At 45.6% G+C, this 13,440-nt stretch overlaps 1 pseudogene; it reads left to right on the top strand.

The window, feature by feature from the left end:
* The first annotated feature begins 4,935 nt into the window (after positions 1-4,935).
* On the top strand, positions 4,936-12,809 carry LOC131032806 (protein argonaute 7-like; annotated as a pseudogene).
* Positions 12,810-13,440: the final 631 nt, after the last annotated feature.

The raw sequence follows: 13,440 nt of genomic DNA, 5'->3' as shown, positions 1-13,440 counted from the left end.
GAATACCCTCGTGAAATCCCTTGCTTTGAAGGATATAGTGACATCCCTCCGGAGGTATTCAAATGTGCTTGTGCATGTATGCCTGTCGAAGGTGTCCACCATGAAGCGTAGGGCACCCTCGTACTCCCGGATAGGGAACACAGGCATCCGAATAGCCCACTCTACTTGTGCCTTCCGGAGGTTTTGCTTTACCAAGTCATTATCGGAGGTGTGCTGCCACCATTTTCGGCATTCCAACCCATTCAGGCCCTCGAAAGTAATATTCTGTGGCATCACTGTGTTCTTCGCACTTGCGGCAACCTGTGGTGTTTTCTGTTTTTGTTTTTGCCGACCGCTGGCATCCATGGTGCCGCCTGCAACACGTACTCCTGAAGCTAAGATCCTGATATTGCCACCCCTATCCTTCTGGCTGCTACTGGAAGAAGCGTGCAGCTGTTTCTTCCAACTCCTCTTCTCGGCTGAATCCATCGATCTTCCTGTAACTGATTTGTTTAGAAAAAAACTCTACCCTTCGTAACGGCCTTCTCTTTTTGGCTGCCGCTGTGCGGCTGCTTGATCTACCTGTGGCTCTTATTCTTCCCTTGGTTGCTGCGCTCAACAATTATTTGGTCTACCTGTGGCTGCGTGGGATTGTGCGAAATTGGTTTGGCCGTGCGGCGTGTCCCTTTCCCTGGCCTTCAACTGTGTGCGGGGTCTTCTCCTTTACTCTTCGCGCCTCGCGGTGTGCGGCGTGGTGGCTTTGTGCGGCGTGGTGGCTTTGTGCGGCGTGCGGCGTGGTGGCTTCTTTCGTGCGGCGTAGTGACTTCCTCGTGCGGCGTGGTGGCTTCTCCTATCCTCGGCGTTCCTTTTTTCCTTTGCGCGGCGTTTTTAGCCTTGCGTGGCTTTTTATGCTTTTCGCGGGCCTTCGGTGGCTTCCACCGCACGGTGGTGCCACCGTCGGTGGTTCCACCGTACGGTGGTGCCACCGTCGGTGGTTCCACCGTACGGTGGCTCCACCGTCGGTGGTCCCACCGCACGATGGTGCCACTGTCGGTGGTTCCACCGCACGGTGGCGCCACCGTCGGTGGTCGCACCGCCTGTGGTCCCACCGCACGATGGTGCCATCGTCGGTGGTCCCACCGCACGGTGGCTCCACCGTCGGTGGTCCCACCGCACGGTGGCTCCACCGTCGGTGGTCCCACCGCACGGTGGCTCCACCGTCGGTGGTCCCACCGCACGGTGGCTCCACCGTCGGTGGTCCCACCGCACGGTGGTTACATCGTGCGGTGATGCCGCCTTCGGTGGGCCCACCGTACTGTGGCCACTTTCTCTTCCCCACCGTACGGTGACCCCCCCCCCCTTTTTTTTTTTCTTGTTTATTTGTCTTTCCAAATTTTCTTTTATATATATATATATTTTTCAAGTTTTCCAATTTTTAGCAGCAGTTGACTGACTGGGGGTTCCCGGTTCCCTCCGTTCGTGATAGATCTTCAGTTTCGACTCGTTGATTGCGTCTGGTATCTCCTTCCCGTCCAGCGTCCATAACTTTATCGCCCCGTTCGTATTGACCTCCCGTATCCGGAAGGGCCCTAACCATCGGACTTTGAATTTCCCCGGTTTAATTTCGTTCCTCCCGTTGAATTTTAACACCAGCTGTCCGGGAGTAAAATTCATTCGCCGGAGGTGCTTGTCGTGCCACACCTTCCGTCTTTGCTGGGCTGTTTCTGTCGCCCACTGAGCCGTCATCCTTCGCTCGTCCAATTTGTTCAACGCGTACAGCCTCTCCCTCAGGCTTTCCATGTTGCCAAGGCGATTATCGATGGCAATCCGCAGACTCGGTACCATGAATTCAACTAGCACCACGGCTTCTTGTCCATACATTAGCTGGAAAGGAGTCTGTCCAGTAGTTACTTTGTAGGTCGTTCGGTATGCCCAAAGTACTGACGGTAGGCGCTCCTCCCAGTCATCCTTCTCCACTCCGCAAGACTTATATATCACCGACATTATTATTTTATTTGTTGCCTCCGCCTGGCCATTGGCACGTGGGTAGTACGGACTTGAAAATCAGTGAAAAATCTTGAAGTCTGATGTCAACCGGTGTATGACATGGTTCACGAAGTGGCCTCCCCGGTCGCTGGTCAACTGAATGGGTATACCATATCTCGTAATGATTTGTTCATAAATAAACTTCGCTGTGCTTACTGCCGAATTATCCTGGAGGGCCCTTGCCTCCACCCACTTGGTCAAGTATTCTGTCGCAACTATAATGTATCGGCACCATCGTGTGCGACTGGCCTTAAGAGGACCCACAAAGTCGAGTCCCCATCGCTCAAAGAGTTCTTGTGCATGCGACGGGTTGAGGGGCATGAAGTCCCGCTTCAGAGGTTTGCCTGCCCGTTGGCAAGTGTCGCACCTCACGACCCATTCCCTGGCGTCGTGATATATCGTTGGCCACCATAGTCCTGCGAGAAGCACCTTTCGAGTTGTGGTGTCTGGACCCATGTGTCCACCCGTGGGCCCTTCATGTGCCTCCCTTAATACACTCGAGACTTCTTCCTCCATGACACAACGCCTTAATATTTGGTCCGGCCCCATCTTGTAAAGTAACCCGTTGATGAGCGAAAAAGTCCTGCTCCTTAATGCGAGCTTTCTTCGTTCCCCTGGCGGCATACCCTCCGGGAATCGGGACGTCGATAGGTACTCTCCAATCTTCTTGTACCACGAAGGGAGTACGGCTATTTGGAACAAGTGTGCATCCGGGAAATCGTCATTTACTCCCTCTAGAGGTTCCCTTGACTTAATCCGCGACAGCTGGTCGACGATGACATGGCTTCGCCTAGGTCTTACCACAATTAAAAATGTGAACTCCTGTAGTAGCAATAGCCAACGACTTATCCTCCCCTGGATAATGGGCTTGTTCACTAAATACATAAGTGCCTGGTGGTCTATGTAAAATGTGAATGGTGTGGCCAGGAGGTAATGACGAAATTTCTATACGGCATAGACCATACCGAGTGCTTCACGTTCTGTGGTACTGTAGTTCTTTTCCGCCTTCGAGAGCAACCTGCTGGCAAAATAAACTGGGTGGTCCAGCCCGTGTCCTCCTACTTGGGCTAATGTAGCCCCGATGGCGTAGTTTGAGGCATCCACGTGAACGTGGAATTCCTTATCCCAATTCGGGTATGCCAGTATGGGCGCTCCCATCAACCTTGTCTTCAGCTCTTCGAAGGCCTTGCTCTGTGGCTCTGCCCAAATGTATGGTTCCCCTTTCCTTGTCAACTTATCCAACGGGTGGGACACCTCAGCGAAGTTCTTGATGAACCTCCTATAGTACCCCACATGACCAAGGAAGGACTTTATCCCTGTGACATCCGTCGGAGGTTCCATTTCTACTATTACCCGAATCTTGTCCGGGTCCGTTTTCAATCCTTCTCTACACACAATGTGTCCCAGCAATCTTCCCTGTGGTACCATGAATCTACATTTCTTTGGGTTGAGGGCCAACCGTGCCCTCTGACACCTCTCCAGGCATTCTCCAAGAGTTTTTAAGTGGATGTCTTGTTCGCTGTAAATAGACCAATCATCCAGGAATGCTTTGAAGTTCCCCACTGACATCTTGTCGAAGATGTGCAAGATGATGCGCTGAAAGGCGGCAGGCGCGTTGCATAGACCGAAGGGCATTCGGTTGTATGCGTACACACTGTCCTCCACCACGAAAGTTGTTTTCAGCCTATCTTCCTCCGCGATGGATATCTGGTTGTAACCAGAGAATCCATCCATGAAGGAATAGATTTCATGTCCAGCTACTTCCTCCAAGATGCTGTCTGTGAAGGGTATGGGAAACGGGTTTTTAACAGTGACAGCGTTTAGGCACTGGAAGTCTACACAGATCCGGATCTGATTGGCCTCTTTCTTGAGGGAAATCACAATGGGGGACACCCATTCGCTTGTTTGTACTCTGAAGATTATGCCTGCTTCTAGCATCCGCTCAATTTCATCGTTCACCCGTACAGCATAATTTTTGTTCATTTGGTACGGCCGCTTCCTCACTGGCTGAGCTCCTGGTACCAACGTTATTCGGTGCACACATAGCTCTGGGGGCACGCCCTTCAAGTCCTTGTATGTCCATGCAAAGACATCCTTGTATTAGAGGAAAATTTTGAAGGCTGCGGCCTTCAACACTGGATTCCAATCATCTCCGACCAGGATGATCTTGGGGTCACTTGTCTCCCCAAGGTTCATTTCCTTTAACGTGGCTTCCTGATACTTAATAGGCTCCCCCTTCAGGAATTGGTGTGCCGGTGCCTCATTCACTACTGCCTCCCCTTCCTTATACTCGCCATATTCTGGGGGAAATATATCTGGTTCTTCTTCGATGCTCAATACGTTGCACGATGGTGTAAATAGTTCATAATCTCCCATTTGCCAATGGAAGAGGCCATTCAAGGAGTCCCCATCGTCCCCTGAGCATGCCTCCAGTTCTAACACCCCTTCATCACTGGGCTCCATGCGGCATCTATTTCCACCCTCCGCTAATTGGTGCCCTCGGACTCCGAGTCGGAGGAAGAGGCTAACTCCTCGCTCACCATCTGCGTACGGAGATCGATTACGTACTTCCTCCCAACGCTTTCCAAAGAAAGGGTATTCCGCTTCCAATTATGGTTCGCTTTTGCTGCAATGAGCCACCCCTGCCCCAGGATGGCGTCATATCCTTTCTGCTTTAAGGGGATTACCACAAAGTCCAGCACGAATGGTTGCGTGCCGACCATCACCTGCTGGCCCATGAGGGTACCAATGGGTTTAATCCCATGTTGGTCTACCCCTAGTAGGTTGAACGTAGGGGGCCACAACGTAGGCTTTCCCAACTTTTTCCATGTCGCTTCTGGGAGTACATTTACACCTGACCCTCCGTCCACAATAGTGTCTGTTAAGGTGGTCCCTAGTATACCCATTTCTACCACCGTCGGGTGGCGTCCGCTGTTGACTACCAACAACATGGGGTCGACCGCGGGGCTTGCGACCTCCCTAAATGCGGGGTTGGTTGCGGGGCGCACAACCTCCTTCGTTTTTACTTGTGGGGGTACAGAGTTTAAAATAGCCGTTTTTAGCTGCGGCATACTCTCCAGGAGGTCTTGAATTTTCACCGGTACCTCTACATGCAAGATTTGCCGTAAGATTTCCTCTTCTCCCTTCGTCCGTGGTGGACTTGCTGTCTGGTGACTGTTTTGTCCTTGTGCGGCCATTTCTTTTGTGATCTCATCTCTGGCCTCCCGTACTCTCTCGATCTCTGTGTGGGGATTTGGGTATGCAATCTTTTTAGCTTGCGCCCTTGTGATTGCCAATACTTCTGCCTTCGTAGGTTCTATGTTTAGAAGGTGTACACCAAGCTTTGGGCAGTTTGCGTCCTCGTGGTCGCCTGGCCCGCACCATCGGTAGAGGTGCTGAGTGTTGGCTTCCTTCGTACAATCGCGGGCGAAGTGTCCCCACTGATTGCAGGCCCTACATTGAATCATCGGTCGGCCCTTGGCATCGTACTGGATCCGGTTTTTTTTGTTGTTATTGTTATTGTTTCTTCCGCCGCCGCCGCGTCATGTTGTGGCCTGCTCTGTGAACAACACCTGGTTCAGGCTTCGGGTTTTCATATTGTATGGGCACTCCTTGGTGGAGTGTCCCATCATTTGGCAAATCTCACAGAATGCCTTTTTCGAGCAAGTACCCTTTGTGTGTCCATCACTCCTGCAGTCTGTACACCATACTTCAGTTTCTTCCGTCTTACTTGTACTCCCTTTCATGGCCTTGAATTCTCTCAGCATTCGTTCCATGTCCTTCTGGAGCGCGTGTACCTTTTTACCTGATCCACTACTGCTACTGCTCTCTCCGTCAGAATCTTCATCATCGTCAGATGAATATTTATTACTCTTCTTCTTCCTTGATGTTTTGTATTCGCTTTCTAGATCCATCGCCCTGTTATAGGCATCGTCGTATGATGTTGGGGGTACAATCTTCATTTTTTTCCGTAGGGAGGATTTCAATCCTTCCACGAACCATCGTTTTTTTAAGCCCTCAGCAGGCTGGCTCTCCATTTTACCCAAGAGTTCTTTCAATCTCCTGCTGTATGCCCGTACTGTCTCCTTAGTACCTTGCTTGGTACTATATATCTCTGTCACAATTTCGTTGTCATCACGAAGCAACCGGAACTCCTCCGTGAATTCCTTCTGTAGGGTTGCCCATGTGGCCACTTTTTGCTTATCTATATCGGAGTACCAATCTATGGCGACTCCACGTAACGTGGCTGGGAACTGCTGTACCCAGTCATCGTGGTCTATTACTCCGTTGGCAGACCAAATGGTCTCACATGTATGGCAGTGCCGTAAGGGGTCTTCCTTGCCGTCCCCTGTGAACTTTGGTAACTTTTGTTTGCTCGCCATCCTTGGTCGTCTTCCTGGAGGCGGTTGTGTCTGTGTCTGTGTCTGTGGCTGTGTCTGTGGCCCTGCGCTGCTACCTCCGGTAGTGTTGGTGGTGTGTCCTGGAGGTACGGTGTTTTGCCTGTCGCGTGTGGCACCTACACCCGTACTGTTGCCCTCCCCTTCGTTCTGACACGCTCCTACTCCTGCTTCCCGTTGGTGATCTTCACTCCGTGGCATGAGGGATAAGTTCCTAAACTGATCCCGAGTCTCCTCGACTAGACTTCGCCGTAACCTTGTTTCTTCTAAAAATTCTTCGTGGCTCCGTGTCCTACGATGATCTGGCGACGCGTAGAAATTTCCGTCGGCCTCTGCACCTTTCGTGACACCTCCTTGGTTCCCCTCGGGCCCGCCTTCGGCAGGTTGCCTCAGCCTCCGTCTACGTTCTACTTGCTGCTCCAGAATCAAAGCCCTCTGCGCGGCCTCCCACTCGTTCGTTTCCGGTTTTCTATTTCTATCTTTATTCAAGAGGTTTGGCATTAATTGTCGCACATTTCCATAACTTCAATTTTTTAATCAAAACATGTCTTTATTAATTCATCTGCTCAAGTACAACTCGTGTCAATGACACTTTTATTTGAGAATAAGAAGTTCACATTTCAATTCCCTCCTGGCCTGTCGCCATCTCTTTCCGTGTCCTGTCGGCTGTTCTCTTCGTAGCGTTGCAGGATTTGTTGTCATCGCTCTTCCTGGGCAATCTCCTCCAGGCGGGCCTGTTGTGCCAGCGATGCCTGTGCAAGCAACCGGGGGAGGTGGTTCATCAACCAGTTTACTGCCGGGCTAACCTCCAGCACTGTCCACACGGCACTTGGTGGGATTTCTGCCTCCGCTGCTTCTTGTCGAACGTATGTCTGAATGGCCACCTGGAGCAAAATCGAGAATTCTCGTGTTGCCGTGTCTTCTCCTATGTACAGTTCTGTCTGCGCGTCGTCGGCCTCCGGGTTTACCTCACCAACGGGTAGGCCCATTGTGTCTGTGCGCCATCCGTGTCTTCCGTTCCCGAGTTCGTCTAGGCAGCGGCGCCAAATGTTTGCCCTCTCGGGTGAATAACTTAAGACATAAAGGACATAACGCAGAAGAATGCCATAAATATCAAACAAAGAGTATCAGATGTTCTATTCCTCATAAGTGTATTTTACAAGTTACATTCCGGAGTATAAAAGGGTACTGAGGGGGTGCGAGCGCCAACCGTCACACCGCAACTTCCACCCCTCGGTTGCCAACTAACCAAAACAATTACACATAATTAACTAATGTTATTGCCGTGTACAATAATGCCGCGAACACCAGGAATGCAAAATTCGCTCCTGACCCTTCCAAAGGGTCTAGGGCGAAATTCTTATGGAGCCTGCCCTTGGAAAGAATTTTAAGCAAACTTCATTTTGATATCTTCTTGTTGATGATTTAAGGTAGGAAATGCTATGTTGAAATGAATTTATTATGTGTCCTTAATCATCTCTTGATTTGTTTTGCAGAAGAAAGAAGAGCAAACATCATCACGGACGACCTCCTCCAGCTCAGCATCGACAGGGACGACCTTTTCCAGCCTAGCATTTTAAGGGAAGGTACACCATCCATCCTGCACATCAAAGACAAAAGAGGATCAAAGCAAGGGTCCGTTGGAGAAGCAGATAGTTTCAGAAGAGTTAATTAAAGTTAGCTTCTCAGCATCACCAAATTGAGCATCAACCAAGTGTCAGACAAGGTGGCATCCCAGTCATCACCACTCCAGTTAGGTTGGTCCACCTTAGCGTGTCCAGATTCAATGTACCTGACTCATCAAAGATGACACAAACTTCAATGTACCTACCTCGGCTATCCATTGGTCGAATATTCTAGAGAAGACACGTGTTCAAATAATGCAATTATTTCATTGGCCAGAATTGAGTTTGTTGTAACAAACCCTAACTAGGGTTTTCATTGTAAAATCTCGGCCATTGATCTCAAGTTGATTTGAGCCATCAAATTGTATTGAGGGCACTATATAAGCCCTGGCTCCTCATTTGTAAAGGCTAATAGTTAGTCAATAGAGGATAGTGGGTGAATAGTTAGCTAATAGTGAATAGTCAGCTGATAGAATAGAAATTAGAGTAGATTAAGAAGAGAAGGCAAGACATTGTTGCCTTAATTGTAAAGACTTCTTTTCATTGAAGATATGGTGGAATATGTTGTTTCTTTGCAATGTGCATGGTCTCTTGTTGAATCTTCATTTTTGATGATAGATAATTAGATTGAGTGAAGAAAATTGTTGAATGCACCTGTGTGGAATCTGTCTAGTCCATACCACTAGCCTCTTACTGATTGTAAGTGCGCCCTGCGTGGTCAACTGGCATAAAATGAGCTTAATCTTAAGTCGTTACACGTCTATTGTTGATGCATTATCTTGAATGGTGATCATTGTCGGATGGCGTACGATTTGAACGTATTGGAAGCATCCCTTAGAAGATCACACTGAGTTGGTGTCGAATTGTTCAGCCTGATGGTGAGACCCAGCCCAGTAGGACTCCCCCTAGTCATTCATCCATCTTCTCGCCTTCTAGATAGTAGAGTAGACTTCCTGAACCTTGCATCTTTTGCCATTTGTTTGTCTTCCAATTAGTAAATAGGACTTGTGATTCCAGCAAATCAGACGCTCAAGTCATCGAGTGTAAGTCCCCTTGTGATTCCAGCAAAATCACATCATACCACGAAGAGCTTATCCACACGTAGAGAACCTACATATCAGAACCTTGGAGTTACTCCTACTGATCCTTAGGCGAGATCTTCAGTAGTCGGGAAACTTTGCTCAAGAGAGGATAAGGTACCTTTAGGTATTTTATTCTGTGTTTGGTCGTGTACAAAATACACATCAACAGTATGTCAATAAGCTGAGCTTGTCAAATAATCACAACAAAAATGGAGATAATACCAACCATTGAGGGGATATGCGAAATATTGTATTATATAAAGGACCATAAATTGAGTTTAACTTCAATCAAGACAATTAATCTTAATCTTCTTAATTTTTTGTGTCATTTCCCTAAGGACTCGAGGTATAATTGGCAAAGAAACAAAATAGTTTACAACTTTAGTGCATTTGTCACAAGGTTACTTCGATGTATAAGACAAATTAGAGAGAACATGAGTTGTTTTCTAGAACTACTATTCATTGAAGTTGTAAGATGAAGCCTGACTTGAGGTTCTCCTATTTGCACCAATAGAATAAGTGGTAGAGGCCAAAGGCATAAATACCCATACATTATTTGAGTGGAAATTTGAAGATGAGCATTGACTTTGTAATGAATTTTAGGAAACTCCTTTAAAACCAATTTTTTTTGCTTTGCCTAGTGTTCAAAATTCTTCCATTGAAGTGAAGGTCATACAGTATGCACGACAACCCTACCCTAAATGATTGATCTAGCATAAGTTGACATTATTTAACCACACTTCCATGACTGCATTTCATGAAAGCATTTGTATAATTTTATAACTGCAGAAGAGATGTGATTTTTTTCATGATCCTCCACTGAGAAAGTCAAGGATGTTTTCTCCAGAAGAAAAAACTGAAGTAGAAAAAGATTTGAATAATATGAGGGTCTTTGTTTGCCATAGGACCACTAATCAGAGGTACAAGGTAATAGCTTGATTGATGGAGTCATAGATGTTCTCACATTTGAATAAGATGATGGAAAGGTTATCCAAGTTGTGGAATATTTCAAGGAGCATTATAATCATGAAATTGAATACATAACCCTGCCCTGCTTGCAGATAAGCAGAAGAAAACCTTGTTACCTCCCAATGGAGCTCTGTATAATTTGTGAAGGTCAAAAGTTTCTTGGAAAGCTCTCATATGATAAAACTGCCAATATTCTGAGAATGGGTTGTCAAAAGCCCTGTGAAATAAAAGCCACAATCAAAGGAGTCCTTTGAGAGGCAATTGGACCTAGAAGGTAATTCCCTTGCATTAAGAAATCCTATTAGTCATTGCTTTCTACTTTTAGTTTAGTTATATCTGAGTGTGGTTTTGTTACATTTTGCAGTGGGAACTATGACAAAGAATTCAAGATTTTTATATCTCAGGAAATGACCCAATTAAATGAGAGAATTCTTCACCTGCCAAAGCTTAGACTTGGGGATGGGGGCCATATTAGAGATCTTACTCCGGTTCGTGAGGAAAGACAGTGGAATTTGCTTGAAAGCCATGTCTGTCATATCCCCTAACAAATGATTGAATAATGAATTAAAAATATTAATTATATTATATAGATCCTTCCATTCGTTTATATAAATAATCAATATTCATTTGCAGTATGTTTAAAAGACATTATCTTCTGATTAGCACCGTAAATAGTGTTAACTATTACGGGAATTCTAACCGCTTGATGCAATAAAAGGATGGATGGGAGCCGAGATAAGAATCATCGGATTATATACGAGTTTGAAGTGAAGATTAAATTCTCTATGAGATATCGGGTATAGACAACATGGACATTAGTCCCGAACATTAGTTCGCGCACGTGAGACAGAGGCGTATTGGTTAGGCATTTTCCATTTGCAAACACGAGGCTCGGAGGAGTAACAGGGGTCAATGCAAAACCCGATATCGGGTATCATTTCGGGATCACTGCAGTGGCAAAGAATCACCACGGGAAAGAACATAATCTCAACGCACGTCCAGAAGGTCGTGGTCTGCCTACCAATGTCTACAGCGAAATCCAGATAACCAACAGATCAAGAGGGGGAACGTCTACAATTTTACTATGACTACCAGGTGCACTATTTATGTCTCCTTCCTATAATAATGAATGTAGATCCTGTCTGTAAATGAAGCACCAGCAAAAGGGATTGAAACTGAGTTATGTCCTGAGACAAATGTCACTGTTAGAATCGATTTCATTACTCCGTCAGATAAATTGAACATAAACTCAATAGATAATTAAGGGAATTTTACAATGTCGTTGAAGGCAGAGATATAAAAAATTGGGGACTAGTAAGCTTTAAAGGAATGCCGAACAGTGGAGAATTGTGGGTAAGTTCATCTCAGAATTGGCTCAAACGTGTAATCAACTAGGATCCCTAAGTAGAACTACTGTTGTGAGTCCTCACTTTGAGCTAATGCAGACACTAGACAATGTAAAGCTTCTTGAATCAAAGCTGACAAAAATATATGAGAGTGCATCAAGCAAGCTGGATCTATTAGTGTGTGTCATGGAAAGAAAACATAAAGGATATGCAGATTTAAAGCAGATCTCTGACACTAGCATAGGTGTTGTAACCCAATGTTGTCTCTATTCGCACTTAAACAAACTCTCTTCACAATACCTTGCCCATCTCGCCTTGAAGATAAATGCCGAGGTTGGTGGTAGCACTGGCTCTGTACAATTCACTGCCAAAACAGCTGCCTCAATTGTTCAGAAAGCTCGCCATTTTTTTGGGTGCAGATGTCACCCATCCACACCCTCTTGATGATAAGAGCCCTTCTATTGCAGCTGTTGTAGCTAGCATGAATTGGCCAGCTGCAAATAAATATGTAGCTTGAATGAGATCACAAGGATACAGGGAATATATTATTGAGGGATTAAAAGAAATGGTAAGAGAGTTATTTAAAGACTACAGAGAAGAAGTGAAGCAACTTCCAGCAAGGATTGTGTTCTTCCGAGATGGCGTGAGTGAAGGACAGTTTTACAAAGTACTGGATGATGAGTTTTGAGCATTGAAGGCTGCTTGTCAAAGATTTGAAATTTACAATCCCACTAGTACATTTGCTGAGGTACAGAAGTGGCATCATGCAAGGTTGTTCCCTAGTGATGGGCAAGTCACTGCACCAGGCAATTCTTTTTCTGGTGTACATGTCCATCGTCCAGTCAATCAAAATACTCCACATGAAGGGAAGCAGTTTTCTTCATCTTCTTATGCCTTTGAAAATATTCCTCCAGGCACTGTAGTAGATACTCTTATGACGCATCCCAGGGAATTTGACTTTTACATATGCAGGCATTCTGGCATTAAGGGCACAAGCAGGCCAACTCATTGTCAAGTTTTATGGGATGAAAAAAACTGTCTGATGAGCTGCAGAAACTTATTGACAATTTTTGTTATACATTTGTCAGGTGCACAAAACCAGTCTCTTTGGTGCCTCCTGCATACTATGCTCATCTTGCTGCTTATCGAGCTCATCTATATTTGGATAAGTCCTCGGGTATATCTAAAACATCTTGTCGTAGATCCACTTGTTCTTCTGATTCATCTAATATAAGTGTGCATTGCGGACCTTACCCTCTAATAGAACCTCCACCTTTTCCAAAACTCAATGAATATGTGAAGAAATTATTGTTCTACTGCTGAAAAACCTGATAATTTTATGAAAATAATATGATGATTTTAGAATAGAGCATTTGTAAATCAGGCCTGATTTTCCTAAGCAAGCTGATATTTCAACAATATTGTAGGCTTTTTGGTTTAGTTTGCTGATATTTCTGAATTTGTTATCAACATTATGAAGGTCCTGGATATGCAATAAGGGATCATAAATATACAAAAGAGATGTCTAACCATTTGAGATAGACTGAGAAAATATATTACTTGCATTTTGGGAATTTTGATTTTAGTAACTTCTAAGGCCAATTGCTATTGAAATTCTTATGCTGCTAAACACTTGTCAAGCAGATCTCATACATGTTTTGCATCAAATTCGTCCAATTTGAAACAATATATCGGATTAAATGATGCAACTTTTTCTCGTGAATGCTTATCCAGTCTGCTCTGATTTTATCTGTTTTCTAGTTTTGAAAATCAAGAGGCTAGATATGTTTTGAAAAGATTATACAGGAACATACACGTTAAAAAAATGGTGTCAAGATGAGACAACATAATCTTGGACTTACTGAGCAATTGATTGCAGACAGCCACACAGAAACCTGCTTGGTCGCTACAGTGCTACATCCTTGTCCTCAAGAGTACAATTGAGAGTTTTATGAACGGTAAATATTCAACATAAATAAAGCATAGCTACAAAGAG

The sequence above is a fragment of the Cryptomeria japonica genome, chromosome 3 (genome assembly GCF_030272615.1).
Source record: "Cryptomeria japonica chromosome 3, Sugi_1.0, whole genome shotgun sequence".
NCBI classification, from domain to species: domain Eukaryota; kingdom Viridiplantae; phylum Streptophyta; class Pinopsida; order Cupressales; family Cupressaceae; genus Cryptomeria; species Cryptomeria japonica.
This window is presented reverse-complemented; position numbering and strand designations above follow the sequence as displayed.